This window comes from Canis lupus, chromosome X (genome assembly GCF_003254725.2).
Source record: "Canis lupus dingo isolate Sandy chromosome X, ASM325472v2, whole genome shotgun sequence".
Classification (NCBI taxonomy): domain Eukaryota; kingdom Metazoa; phylum Chordata; class Mammalia; order Carnivora; family Canidae; genus Canis; species Canis lupus.
In genome coordinates, this window is record NC_064281.1 from 83,850,270 (window position 1) to 83,865,074 (window position 14,805).

The window sequence follows — 14,805 nt, forward strand, 5'->3', positions numbered from 1 at the left end:
TAAGTGTCTGAGTCCCAAAGCACACAGCTCGATGACCCACACTACACAGAGTGTCAGTGACACTTGAGCCGAGTTACGTGAAACCTGAGCCACCGGCCTCAAATACGCTGGTTTCTGAACTGCCGGAGCTGAACAAGCAGGTGCTTGGAGCTCCACACCTGAGACCGCCCCTGTAAAGTGCGTACAAACCAGTCGGGGGAAATGGCCACACTGCGGTCGCTTTAATACCCACCTAAGCACGCACCCGGGGTCTTCCAAGATTATGGTAAAGGGCAATAATCTTTCCTTATTGACAAACATTCAAGCCTGGTTGAATCTATATACTCCTCCCTTGTCCCCCCCCCCGCCCCCCACCTTTCCCTCCCAGCCCCTTGCAAATGTTTTCGAAAGCAAAAAATAAAGTCCTAACCAACACCTCCCTAGTTCAAAGATGTTGGTCGTGCTCTGGAACTTGCTGCGGTGGGTTATTGTGTGTGTGTGTGTGTGTGTGTGTGTGTGTGTGCTGGCTTGGGAGCAAAGCAATTAGAAATATATCTGTAGTCAGCACAGATCTTACAGGTAAATAGGGCAGGTAGTATCCTTAGTCACAAATTGAAAGGTTTTGTTCAGGTATAGAATTAGATAGCTCTTAGTATTCATTTAAAAAAATTCTCAATCAAAGAATGCTTGAATGAATGAGGAGGCGTGTGATTGAGTCAGTCCCATTCTGGGCACCTAAGACAAATCAAGTGTTACATTCATAGAAATTAGCCTGTTAGAAAGTGTGAATTATTTGCGTTGTGTCTACACCATACCAAAACGTAGACAAAGGCAGGTGTCTGTAGATTTGGAGACATCAGAGAATTGATTGATTTTTGTCACCTTTGAGCTAAATGTGTGGGATCTTGCAAATAGCTAAAGGCTGTTCATTCCACTCAGGAGAAAAGTTTATTCATACAACAAATATTGAGCCTCTGCACCATCCTATGTGCACGACACTGTACTTATGTCAAAATCCAGGAAGTATACTTCCCACTCTCAAAGAGTTTATGAATTAAGCCAGATCCGTGTACACAATCCAACAAATAACTACTATTTATCGAGCACTTCTTGAGTGCCAAGTACTATGACTCGACTTACCCCATCACCCTTCAGAATGATATATTACTTCATTTGATCCTCACAGTAACCCTCTGAGGTTGCTCATTTACAGATGGGGAAATTGAACCTCAGAAGTGACTTGCTCAACATCACCTACATAGAGAGTGATAGAGTGAGGATTTAAACGACTGATTTCAACAACCATGCCATTGTGCTATACTGCCTCTCAATGTTACTATGTGATACCAAGGTTAGCAATGGATACAAGATGGTGATGTTAAAACTACAGTGGGTGGGATGGAGGTTAAACAAAAATAAGAACTTCATAATTAGGGAAAGATTGAGAAACACTAAATATTACAAAGTAAAAATGAAAAACCTTAATTTGTTTGCACTGGGTCAAATACAGTATCAGACAATAGGTACTGATTTACTCACCACTCCACTAAAAAGTGAGCACTTCTGGAGTAGAAAACGAGTGCCATTCAATATCGCACGACAGTTTAGCAAAGGAAGCAAAGTAGGATACCATGGATGGCTGCTTCTGCTAAGGGAATTTAGGAAAGCAGAATGTAATCTCCCAATTTAGAATTTGGCCAGGAAACAAGAGTCTAACGCCCCTACTTTTGTGAAAATAGCAAGGAATCTTTAATAAGCACCATAATCATGTCCTTATTTCTGCACTTCATCTAAAAGACACAGCACTATCATGGATATCATGGCAGCCTAAGGGACTGATGCAATGGGAAACCCTAAGACAAGGACATCCCAGCTGAATAACAAAAATAGCTTTTCCCCCAAGGATGTTAAATGCCAATTTCAAACTTCACAAGCATGAAGAAATTAGGCAAACCCAAACCTGACTTTGCAGAAAATACACCATTACCTGACCACCAGGAGTTACTATCTGAAGCGCTCTGTTGTATTGGCTGGCTAAAAGTGGGAGAAAAAACACTCTAACCTTTTTCTCTGTGTTAACTTCTCCTGAGCCTGGCTCATCTCCTGTATCAACCTTAAGCCTCAACATGCTTTGCAAATCCCCTGGCAAGTAGTGGTGGTGGTGGTAATGCCTCCTTTTAGCCTTTGAGGAAATGCCTCTTCTTTCCTCGTTTTCTTACAAAGTCACCAGCATAGAAGTAAATGTATTTCATTCAAACATGAGTGAAATCTACAGATCAGACTCTGTGAAAATGGTGTTGTGGTTACTTTCTTATTTGCTTGTTTGTTTGCTTTTACATCTAAGCAAAGTGCACACTAGATGGAAAAACTGACCTTGCTCAGGCTTCTCTTGACTTGAAGTGTAAAGGTCAAAGTATGATAGAGCACATGTGTTTCTACCCACCACTAACACTGGAGTGAAGTGATAATACCCTCCAGAGGAAACGTTAAGGTATCTTCTGCTTTTTGTAACCAACTGTCAACTGGAAGGTAAAGATTCCATGTTTCTTTTAAATAAAAGTAAATAGGCCATAGTCTCTTTGTCAACAAAGCACATTCAAACTATAAGCACTTCTGCATCTGCCTCTAAATTGCTATTAACTAACCCTTGTCAAATGTTTTGTTATACAACTGTGAAAAACTGCTTGAACAAAGGTTATGCACATTATTTGCTATGTGGTAAAGCTGGAAATTGAATTTAACCCAGTAGTTACTGATTATTTTATCATTACCTCAATGTATCCACATGTTTACAAATATAGTTATTTTTTATTTCAGAAAAAAAAGAGAATTGTTGTAATTCAATCAGATAGTGAATACATGCTAACATTGCAAAATTATTTTCTTAGGTTTCCAGGGGTGTGAGTGGGACGAAGAATGTGCACATAGTTCAATGAGAAAAAACTTCCATTTATGCCCAAACAAGTGTTATTTTTATCCTCTGTCATCAAACTTTCTCAACTGTCATCCTTGAACAACTGCAAAATGTAATATTATTAGCCACCACTTTGATCTAACCTTGTACACATATAACACATGGTTGTGGTGGTGGAGGTGGTGATTAGGTCCCTTTTATAGTTGAATGAATATGCAAATAAATACCAGGATTCTTTACCTACTTTTCAATTCAGACTGATAAAACACATTTTCTTTTTTTTTTCTATAGATTTTTTTTTTAATTTTATTTATTTATGATAGTCACAGAGAGAGAAAGAGAGGCAGAGACACAGGCAGAGGGAGAAGCAGGCTCCATGCACCGGGAGCCCGACGTGGGATTCGATCCCGGGTCTCCAGGATCGCGCCCTGGGCCAAAGGCAGGCGCCAAACCGCTGCGCCACCCAGGGATCCCTCTATAGATTTTATCTATTTATTTACGACAGACACACAGAGAGAGGCAGGGACATAGGCAGAGGGAGAAGCAGGCTCCCTGCGGTAACCCTGAAGTTGGACTGGATCCCAGGACCCCAGGATCATGACCTGAGCCAAAGGCAGATGCTCAACCACTGAGCCACCTAGGCATCTCACATTTTGTTTTCTTCGTGACAAAACAAATCTTCCCTCCTGGATTCTTTCTTGATCTAATGAACAAAACATTAATAAGCCAAAGGACCAGGATCTACTTTGGACCTTTTTCTACTTGTTTCATTTATATCTTCTATTGTCAACTGGAGTGCAGACTAATTGAATGCTGTCTTGTTAGCTATTTCCTTGAGGCAAAATTGTATAAACTCCTTAATGAGATTTAGATATGCTAATATCTACAACAAACATGGAAGAATTAACAAAACTCACTAGTTGTAGATTGGAAAGGGAAGCTTTATTGGGAGGAGATGATCACAAAGAGTATCCTGTGGCCAGTGGGAGGAGTCAAGTACACCTAAAACAGGAAAGTGTCTACCATAGTTTGGATACTCTTGCTTGACTCTTTTTCTCTTTTCGCTCTTCTTTAAAGACTTCATCTCCTCTTCTCTAGGCATATAATGGGGCACAAAAATGTATATACCACAACTGTGCCCCCACTTATAAATTTAATTATAGACATTTAGTTATTTTTTCTATAACTACTCTCATCATGTTCTGGAACTCCTACTCCAGTTGTCGGTGCACTTATAGACAGGTGAGACGTAACGTCAAATAAAATATAAAAATATGTTCTGAAATAAAAGTCCCTTCTTTGTAAATATTAGTTTAAAGTTAAAACTCCCCCAGGGCAGTGAGGAGAGGAGGATCTGAACCCCATAACCTTGGCTGGATCCTGGCTGAAGAGTAACTCATTGAGCCCCACTCTAGCCATTGGCTTAAAGGTCCGTAATTTACAATTTACTCTCTCACCATGGGCAATGCACAGTGATTGTGGCAGGTACTCAGCCATCTCTTCTTATTTACTTACTGGAACAATTTCACCATCTCCCAGAAAACCCCATGCTAAGATGAGCACTGGGTATTATACTATATGTTGGCAAATCAAACTCCAATAAAGAAATATACAAAAAATAAAAAAATTTTAAAAACCCCTACCAATAAGCACTTTCCATATTCCTTCCACTCCCCCTACCCCTGGAAACCAACAGTCTACTTTCTGTTCTTATAGATTTGCCTATTCTGGACATTTTCTATATCTGTCCTTTTGTGGGCTGCCTCATTTTACTTAGCATACTGTTTTCAAGGTTGTTTCCTTGTCACAGCATCTATCAGTACATCATTCTTCTTTATGGCCAAATAATACTCCACTATGTGGATATACTAGATTTTATTCATTCATCACTTGACTAAATAGTTGTTTCTATTTTTTGGCTATTATGAATAATTCTGCAGTGAACAGTCATGTATGACTTTTTGTGTGGATGTGTGTTTTTGTTTATCTTCTGTATGTATACATACATACAGTTTTTAGTTGAATGAATAATAATAATTCACCATAAGGTGACTCTACATTTAGCCTTTTGAGGAACTGCCAGACTGTTTCCAAACTGGCTGCACTATTTTAAAAGCCCCCTGCAGTATATGAGGCTTCCAATTTGTCCAAATCCTTGTCAAGGTGAGTTATCATTTTTAAAGATACATTATTGTAGCCATGCTAGTGGGTATTAAGTGGTATTTCAATGTAGTCTTAAAAAAGACTGTATTTTCAAGTAATCTCTACACCCAATGTGGGGCTCAAACTCATGACCCAAAGATCAAGAGTTGTGTGCCGCACTGACTGAGCCAGCCAAGTGCCCCTCAACGTAGTCTTGGTTTGCATTTCTCTAATGACTAACAATGTTGAATATCTTTTCATATGTTTATGGGCCATTTGTGTATCTTTTTTGGAGAAACATTTTTTAAATCCTTTGCCCATTTTTAAATTGAGTTATTCACCTTATTATTGAGTTATAAGAATTATTTTTATATTTTGGGTATACCAGTCCCTCATTGGACCTGTCATTTTCAAATATTTTCCTCCATTCTGTGGGTTGTCTTTTTCATTTTCTTAACATTGTCCTTTGAAACAAAAAAGTTTTTAATTTTGATGTAATCCAATTTATCATTTTTTTCTCGTTCTTTTGATATTATGTATAAGAAACCATTGCCAGATGGTCATGAAGATTTTCACCTGTTACCTTTTAAAAGTTCCAATTTTAGCTCATATATTTTGGTCCTTGATCCATTTTGAGTTAGCTTTTGTATACGTTGTGAGGAAAGGTTCCAAATTTATTCTCTTACATGTGGATATCCGGTCATCCCAGTAACATTTGTTGAAAAGACTCCTTCTCCCCTATTGACCCACCCTATTGAAAGTTTTGGCACCCTCCTCAAAGAATCAATAAAAAATCAATAAAAGGATTTATTTCTGGACCTTCAATTCTACTCTATTGATCCATATGTTTATCCTTGTGCCAACACTACACTGTCTTGATTACTGTAACTTGGTAATACATTTTGAAACTGGGAAGTATGATCCATCTAAATTTGTTTTTCTCTTTCAAGATTGTTTTAGATGTTCTGAGACCCTTGCATTTCCATATTAATTTCAGGATCATCTTGTCAATTTCTGAAAGGTGCCAGCTGGGATTTTGATAGGGGTTGCATTGAATATAGATAAATTTGAGAAATATAAACACCTTATCAATATAAGGCTTCCAGTCCATGAATATAGGATTTACTTCCATTTATTATGTTCTTCTTTAATTTCTTTCAAGAATACTTTATTGTTTTCAGAGTCAATTTTGCACTGTTTTGTTAAATTTATTCCTAAGTATTTTCCTCTTTTGGATGTTACAGTAGATGGAATTGTTTTGTTTATTTAAGTTTTGGATTATTCATGGTATAGAAACACAACTGATTTTTTTTTAATTTTTATTTATTTATGATAGTCACACACAGAGAGAGAGAGAGGCAGAGACATAGGCAGAGGGAGAAGCAGGCTCCATGCACCGGGAGCCCGACGTGGGATTCGATCCCGGGTCTCCAGGATCGCGCCCTGGGCCAAAGGCAGGCGCCAAACCGCTGCGCCACCCAGGGATCCCACAACTGATTTTTATATTGATCTTGTATCCATCCTACAACCTAGCTGGACTGGTTTATTAGTTCTAACATTTTTTTCTTGGATACTAGATTTTCTATATACAAGATCATGTCTTCTGCAAACAGATGTTTTTCCTTCTTCCTTTCTAATCAGGGTGCTTTCTCCCCTCCTCTTTCTTACCTAATTGCTTTGGCTAAAACCTCCAGTACAATGTCGAAAATAATTGGTGAGAGCAAACATCTCTGTCTCATTCCTGATCTTAAAAGGAAGGCTTTCAGTCTTTCACCATTAAGTACAATGTTAGTTTTGGGTTTTTACAGATACCCTTTGTTAGGTTGAGGAAGTTCCTTTCTATTTACAGTTTGTTGGGTGTCTTTTTGTTCTGAAAGGTTAGATTTGGTCTAAAGCTTTTCTGTGTCTAATGAAAAGATCATGTGTTTTTTGTCCTTTATTCTGTTGATATGGTGTGTTACATTAATTGATTTTTGAATGTTAAACCAACCCCCAATACTGGGATGAATGCTGTTTGATCACAGTGTATAACTCTTTTTTATGTTTCCGGGTCAATCTGTTGGTATTTTGTTGAGGACTTCTTGCATCTATATTCATAATTAATATTGGTCTGAGTTTTACTGTGACATCTTTGGCTTTGGTATCAGGATAATACTGGCCTTATAGAATGAGTCAGGAAGTTTCTTTCTTCTTTTAATTTTTGGATGAGTTTGAGAGGAACTGGTGTTAATTTGTTTTGTTTTGTTTTGTTCCATTGACTCAATCTGATTACTTGCTATATGACTATTAAGATTTTCAATTTCTCTTTGAGTCAGTTTTAGTAGTTTGAGTGTTTCTAGGAATTTTTCCATTTCATTTAGACTTCTAATTTTTGAGATAAAATTTTTCATAATATTCTATTCTAGTCCTTTTTATTTCTATAAGGTCTGTATTGATGTCCTCTTTCATTTCTGATTTTAGTAATTTGAATCTTCTTTTTTTCTTGGTCAGTCTAACAGAAGGCTTGTCAATTTTGCTAGTCTTTTCAAAGAGCCAACTTTTGTTTTGTTAATTTTCTTTATTTTTAATTCTCTATTTCATTTGTCTCTTCTAATCTTTATTATTTTTTTCTTATGTTTACTGGGCTTAATTTGCTCTTCTTTTCTAGTTTCTTAGAAAATATTCCATGTTTACTTGAGAAGAATTTGTGTTTTACTGTAGTTGGTTGAAATGATCTGTATATGTCTCTTAGGTCCACTTGGTCTACAGTGCTATTCAAATACACTGTTTCCTTATTGATCCTCTGTCTGGATGATCTATCCATGGTTGAGAGAACTACATAAAGGCCCCAACTATTATTATATTACCAGTTTATTTCTCTTTCTTAGATCTGTTAGTTTTCACTTTATATATTTAGGTGCTCTAATATTGGGTGCATAAATAATTACAATTGTATCTTCTTGATGGATTGATCACTTTATCATTATGTAATGACCTTTGTTTCTTATTGCCATTTTTAGTTTAAAGTCTATTTAGAATGGTATAAATATAGCTATCTCTGCTTTTTTTTTCTGGTTACTATTTGCTTGAAATGACTTTTTCTATCCCTTCACTCTCTAAGGCTAAAGTGAGTTTCTTGTGGGCAGCATATTGTTAGATCTAGTTTTTTTGTTTTTAAACCGTTTGGCCATTCTATGTCTTTTGATTGGAGAATTTGATCCATTTACATTCAATTATTTACCAGTAAGGACTTCAACTGCCACTTTGTTCATTTTTTCTAGTATTGTACATCCAATGTTCCTTATTTCTTATCCTGCTATCTCTTTTTCATGTTTGGATATATTTTCTCTTCTAGTTTCCTAAGGTTGAAGGGTAGGTTATTGATTTGAGATGTTTCTTCTTTTTATTTTATTTTTATAAAGATTTTATTTATTTATTCATGAGAGACACACACACACAGAGACACAGAGAGAGAGAGAGAGAGAGAGGCAGAGACACAGGCAGAGGGAGAAGCAGGCTCCATGCAGGGAGCCCGACGTGGGACTTGATCATGGGTCTCCAAGATCAGGCCCTGGGCTGAAGGTGGCGCTAAACTGCTGAGCCACCCGGGCTGCCCTGTTTCTTCTTTTTAAATAAAGGTCTTACAGCTATATAGTTCCCTCTAAGCACTGCTTTAGCTGTATTGACTAAGTTTTGGTATGTTATGATTTTGCTTTCATTTATCACAAAATATTTTCTAATTTCCCTCGGGTTTTTTTTTTCTTTGCACCATTGGTTATTTGTGAGTATGTTATTTCCACGTATTTGTGAATTTCCCAAATCTCTTTATTTATTTCTAATTTTATTCTCTTGTGCTAGGGAATATACTTTGTATGATTTAGATCATTTTAAATGTTTGAGGCTTGTTTTATGGCCTAGCATATAGTCTATCTTGGAGAATGTTCCATATGCACTTGAAAAGATTGTTTTCTGCAGTCATTGAGTGGAATGCTCTATAGATGTATGTGAGGTTTAGTTGGTGTATAGTGTTGTTCAAGCTTTTTTTTTTTTTTTACTTATTGAGGTAAAAGTGAATCATGCATAGCCAAAGTAAAGATTTGGGCTTTTATGCAAAGAGCCAAATGAGAAGCCATTGAAGGATTCAATAAGATCAATCTTGCTGCTATTAGAGGAAAACAGAGAGGAGGTAAGGAGGCCAGTCAAGAAACCTCCATAATCCTGGATAGGCCACATTGGACCTAGGTGGTAGCAGTTAAGATGAAATGAAGGGAGGTATTCTACATGAATTTTACAGGTAGAGTCAATAATGCTAATATAGATGTGTTATTGAGGTGAGGTAAAGAAAGGAATTATGAATGATGCCTAGATTTCTTGCTTAAGTAGCTGAATCAGTGGTGGTGACATACTGAGATGGAGAAGATAGGGACAGAGCTGTTGGAGGAGGTATCATGAGTTTGTGGAATAAAAAGTTTAAGATATCTGTTAGATATCCAAATGGAGATGTCAAATAGATGGTCAAATGTACATGTCACGAGCTCAAATGAGTGTGTTGACTATAGAGAAATAAATTTGAGAATTATCAGCACATAGATGGTAATAAAAGCCCTGTCTGGATGACATGACTTACAGAAGGGATAAAAGGGAAAAAAAGGACCCAGAGTCTAGCCTTGAAGTATCACAGTTTTAGGAGAAATCTGCAAAAGAGACTAAACAAGAGTGATCAGTGAGGTAGGGGAAAACCCGCAGTGTCATGTTCCAATATGCAGAGAAGAAAATGTTTTAAGATGCAGGAAGTTCAAGTAAGATGAGGATAGAGAAGTGTCTAGTCGATTCGGCAATGTGGAGGTTGCCGGAGTAGCTTCCTGAGAATGGGAGGGCCAGAAGCCAGACTTAAGTGGGTTAAAAGGTGAGTAGGAAGATGAGGAACTGCAGATAGTGTACACAGACAACTCTGTTAAAACATTTGGCTCCAAAAAAGAAACAGAAAAATGACAGACTGGCTAGAGAGGAATGTTGGATCCTAGGAGGGCTTTTTCAAAATCATTGATAGTTTTTAGAGCAATTTTAAATAGTTGTCATTATTATCATTGGTAGCAATATTTCTTTGGTGGTCATCATTACACAATTTTCAGTGAGGTACACCTATAAGAAATTCTTAGATAAATTAGCCCAAACACGTTTCTATCTTGAAAAACACAAATACTGAGATCTCGAAGCATCAATTGTTATTCTTTCTGAGTCTCATAAAGAGGGAGATTGATAAGATAGGATGAAGCAGAGAAGAGAGCGGACTGAGCTGGATGGAAATGGTGAGCACGGAGAGAAGACAGGCAATAAAATGCCTGGGTCTTGGTAGCGATTGAAGAGTAAGGAGAAGTCGACAGTTGAAAGGCAAAGAGGAGGGTGTGCATTTTGTAAACCAGCGATAAGGTTGCAGTGAAAATTTTGATGCCGTGATGTTTTCACTTCTTCAGCAGAATTTTGGTCTCCAGAATCACAAAAGGGCCTAATGATTGCTTTGGGCATAGTTCGTCTAGGGCCATAGTAAAAATCTACTCCCAGGCTTTTTCCATAGTAGCCATTCATTCCTTGTACAACTTTGAGAAAGTTACTTAACTTCACTTTCTCTATCTTTAAATTGCACATTAGTACACACCTCATAGAATTGTTCTAAGGATAAAATAAAAAGAATGCATGTAAAATGTTTAGTGTAGCATCTCTATTAGTTAGGGCAGAGAAGCATTTATTGAGCATCCACTTTGTACCAGACCCTGTAATAGGGATATAGGTTTCCTGTCCTGTAAGGTCTTAGAAATTGGGCAGAGTAAGAGAAAGACTTGTGAACGGATCATTAAGTGTACTCCACCTCATTTCAACAACCCTACTTACATGGCCACACATGGAATATTTTCTTCATTCAGAACTGTTTCACAAATAAAATCTTTAACTCTAAAACTCCATGTAATCAGAAACTCCGATGCAATCACTTCTCACTCCCTTACTCCCACTAAATTGCTTTGTGATCTCCTGTCTTTCTGGACTTATGTCGTTGGATCCATTTCTATTCTCTCATCTTCCCTACATCCCCTCCATTCCCCATCTCCACTTCACCTCCTTTCCTGCTCAGCTTGATCCCCATTAGCAATAATTTTGACCAGACTTTCACTAGCTTCTGCAATACCCTCATATTTAATGCCTTCAACGACAGATGCTTTGCCCTCTTCTAATCCTGGATCAACTGCACTGTATGTGGGTTTTCCCCCTTCTCTTTTCCTTGGATTTATTTTGTTGATCTTTTTTTTTAAAAAAAATATTGTATTTATTTATTCATGAGAGACACAGAGAGAGGCAAAGGGAGAAGCAGGCTCCCTGTGGGGAGCCCAATGTGGAACTTGATCCCAGTACCCCAGGATCACACCCTGAGCCTAAGGCAGATGCTCAACCACTGAGCCACCCAGATATCTCTATTTTGTTGTTGTTGTTTTAAGTTAGATGCCTAAATCTTTTATTTTCAACTTTTATTTCTTTTCATATATAAGTATTTCAGGCTACAGCTTTTCTTCTAGGTGTTGTTTTAGTTGCATCCCATAGATTTTGATAGGTAGGATTTTCATTTTGGTTCAGTTCAAAATATCTCACAATCGCCAATGTGATTTCTTCTTTGATCCATTGTTTATCTAAAAGTATGTTTTTAAAATTTTCAAATATGTGTGGTTTTTCTCCAGTTACCATTTTGTTGTTGATTTATGGCTTAATTGCATTGTGATCATAAAATGTCACTTGTATTATCTTAATCCTTTGCTTTACAATCCAGTATATGGTCAATTTTGGTGAGTGTTCCATGTGGGATTAAAAAGTATATGTATTCTGTAATTGTTGGGTTCATTGTTCTACGCATTATCAGATCAATTTTGTTAATTGTGTTATTCAAATATTCTTGATATTTATTGATTTATTTTGGATCTAGTAATCAATTAGTGAGAGAGGTGTGTTAGAATCTCTCATTTTGATTATAGACTTGTCTGATACTTCTTATACTTTTGTTGATTTTTGCTTAATTTATTTTAAGGCTATTATAAGGTTCTTGCAGATTTAGCATTTTTATATCCTCTTGATGGATTGTATTTTTATAAAAAGGAAATGATCCTCTATATCTTTAGTGGTGCTTTTTTGCCTCAAAATCTGTTTTGTCTGATACTCATATAGCAGCAGTACCAGCTTTCTTTTGGTTAGTATTTGTGTGAAATGTCTTTTTCCATCCTTTTACTGTCAATCTTTCTATATCTTTATGTTTTAAATGTAACTATTGTAAATGGCATATGGTATGATTTTTTAAGTTTAGTCTATCTCTTAACATAAGCATTTAGTCAATTTGTATTTGAATGTAATCACTTATATATTTGGATTCAAATCTGTCTCATTTGAACTTCTTATTTGTCTTACGTATGACATCTTTTTTTGTTGTGCGCTTAGTGATTCTTAACTAAGATCTACTCATTACTTTGAAAAATTATTTGTGAGAATATTTTGAGGCTTAGGAGGAGGTGGGTTCCTGCAGAGAGCATCTGCATTCTGCCAGGTGCCTTTGGGACCACCAGTCTGGGTCTACTTTAAACTAAATTCAGAGCTTAATGTACTTTGGAGCACCTGGATAATGTGAATTTAGGCTGCGAATCTTTATTAGATGGGATTGTATTCAAATCTCTCAGGGCAGGTGCCTCCCCCTCCACTCAGTTCCAAGGCTGCTTGCCTCAAAGTTTTCTTATGGGTGTGTAGGGAGTTAATTCTGGTTCATAAATACAGTGATGGTTTAGTTCTGTATTATAGTTTTATCTGGAGAGGGACTCCCCACTATGGGTAGGCCCTGGCTTTGTGTTTTCACATCACTTACATCTTATTCTCTGAAGCTTAAATTAAGTTCAGTGAATTTTTTTCAAAGAAGCCACTACATCAATCTGCCTTCACTACCATCTGGGCTTCTGATTCCTTACTACCTTTCCAGCTCTTTGATACCTTGAAGATGTTCATTGCATTTTATCCAGCATTTTTAGTTGTTTTCCATGGGAGAGTCAGTTTGCACACATATCCCACCATATTACCAGAACCCTACCATATGTTTCTCCACTACTGCTCTGAGGCTGCAAAACTGCTAGGCAGAAATTGCAAAATTGAACTGATTGGCTCCATAATAAATTTATGATTTCCAGCCTCAGCTGGGCCTTCTCTCTATTGTTGTTTTTTTTTACAACTCTTTTATGCATCTTTATTCAGTTCCATTTCTCATTTCCCACAGCAGCTGTTTCAACCCATTACTACACTCCCCCAACCCTCCCACCCCATCCCCTTCATTCCTAACTCATTTTAGAAGGTCAGGCTTTCTGCTTCACTACAAAAAAGAAAAAAAAATGATTTGCAGGTGGGGATTTTCCTCAACTCTCCTTCATTCCACTCCTAAGTGTTCCCTTGAATCCCATACCCTTTCTTACTTCCTTCCTCTCCCTTGGAAGAAAGAATGTTCTGGAATCGTGTTACATAAAGTATGGTGGTGACCCCTTTCAATCCTCGAGTTGTTTAAAACTGACCCACAACAACATAAGCACTGAAACTGAGAGTAGGAATTTAGAAACTCTTATGGCAATTTGATAAAATAACTGTGCATTTATCAGATCTAACAATAACAAATTGGGGCTTCTGTATTTTGAATGTTTTTTACTGCATTTTCTAGTAATTTTTACTATATTTTACAGAAGGACCAGTCTGCAATTGGAAATTTCAAAAGCTGATCCTTCGTTACAGATAGTTTGAGACATATGGAACCAGAACTCATTCTCCCCTGACTTGTCTGAGATGCAAGTCCATGTGTTAGCCCTCTCTTTTCTCAGAGCTTCTCTCTTACTCTCCATAAGCATTCTCTCTTATTAAACAACCTTTCTTTCAACTTTGCCTACTGTGCTGCCATCTTATTTCTCACTTTTCAGTTACTGCCAGGCTTCTTGACAGAATAAGCCTCATATGCTATTCCCCTCTTCGTTAGCTCATCTTATGCCATCACATGGCAGCAGTCTGGCTGCTTCATAATGGTCCTTCCAATCCTTGCCCTCTCTGACCTCTCCTCTTCATTCGTTACACATGACCACCCCTTCCTTCCAGGACTTCTCTTCTGTGTCTCCCATTCCCCCTTTCATCATGTGCCCTCCTTAATGCCCATCACCCAGTTAACTCATCCCCCCCACCTCCTCTTCAGCAACCCTTTGTTTGCTCCCCAGAGTTGGGAGTCTCTCCTAGTTTGTCTTCCTCTTCAGTTGGCTTATTATTATTAGAAAGTTTCAACTGGATATCACAAAGATACCTGCAATTCAACATAACTAAAACAGAGCTCGTTGTACAGTACACAACTTTGGCCCTCTTGGGCATTTTCTTTTTTCTTTTTGATTAAGACAAACACAAGCTTTATTTGGTCATTGCTATTCATGAATGCACCAGCCAGGGAACAGCCTTTTATTCAAAGAGGTTACTATCTAATATAACATGTATTACATTTATAAGAATCCTAATGCCTTAGAGCTCTGCTACCCAGGATACCTTCCTTGTTGGGAGAGAATGCTCATACACTTTCTTCCCTGCAGTAACCAGAAAGATGTCTACCCAACACTTAAGGCCAAAGAGAAACTTACATATGGTTGGAAGTGGGGCTTTGTTTTACTTTATTTTTATTTTTTTATATTTTATTTAAATTCAATTTGCCAACCTACAGTATCATACCCAGTGCTTATCTCATCATGTGCCCTCCT

General features: G+C 37.4%; 1 protein-coding gene across 1 annotated transcript in view; it reads right to left on the reverse strand.

Annotated features, from left to right (window-relative positions):
- Positions 1–14,805, reverse strand: part of AMMECR1 (AMMECR nuclear protein 1) — a 232,883-nt gene that overhangs the window by 116,874 nt on the left and 101,204 nt on the right. The gene's annotated exons all lie outside the window — the stretch shown is intronic.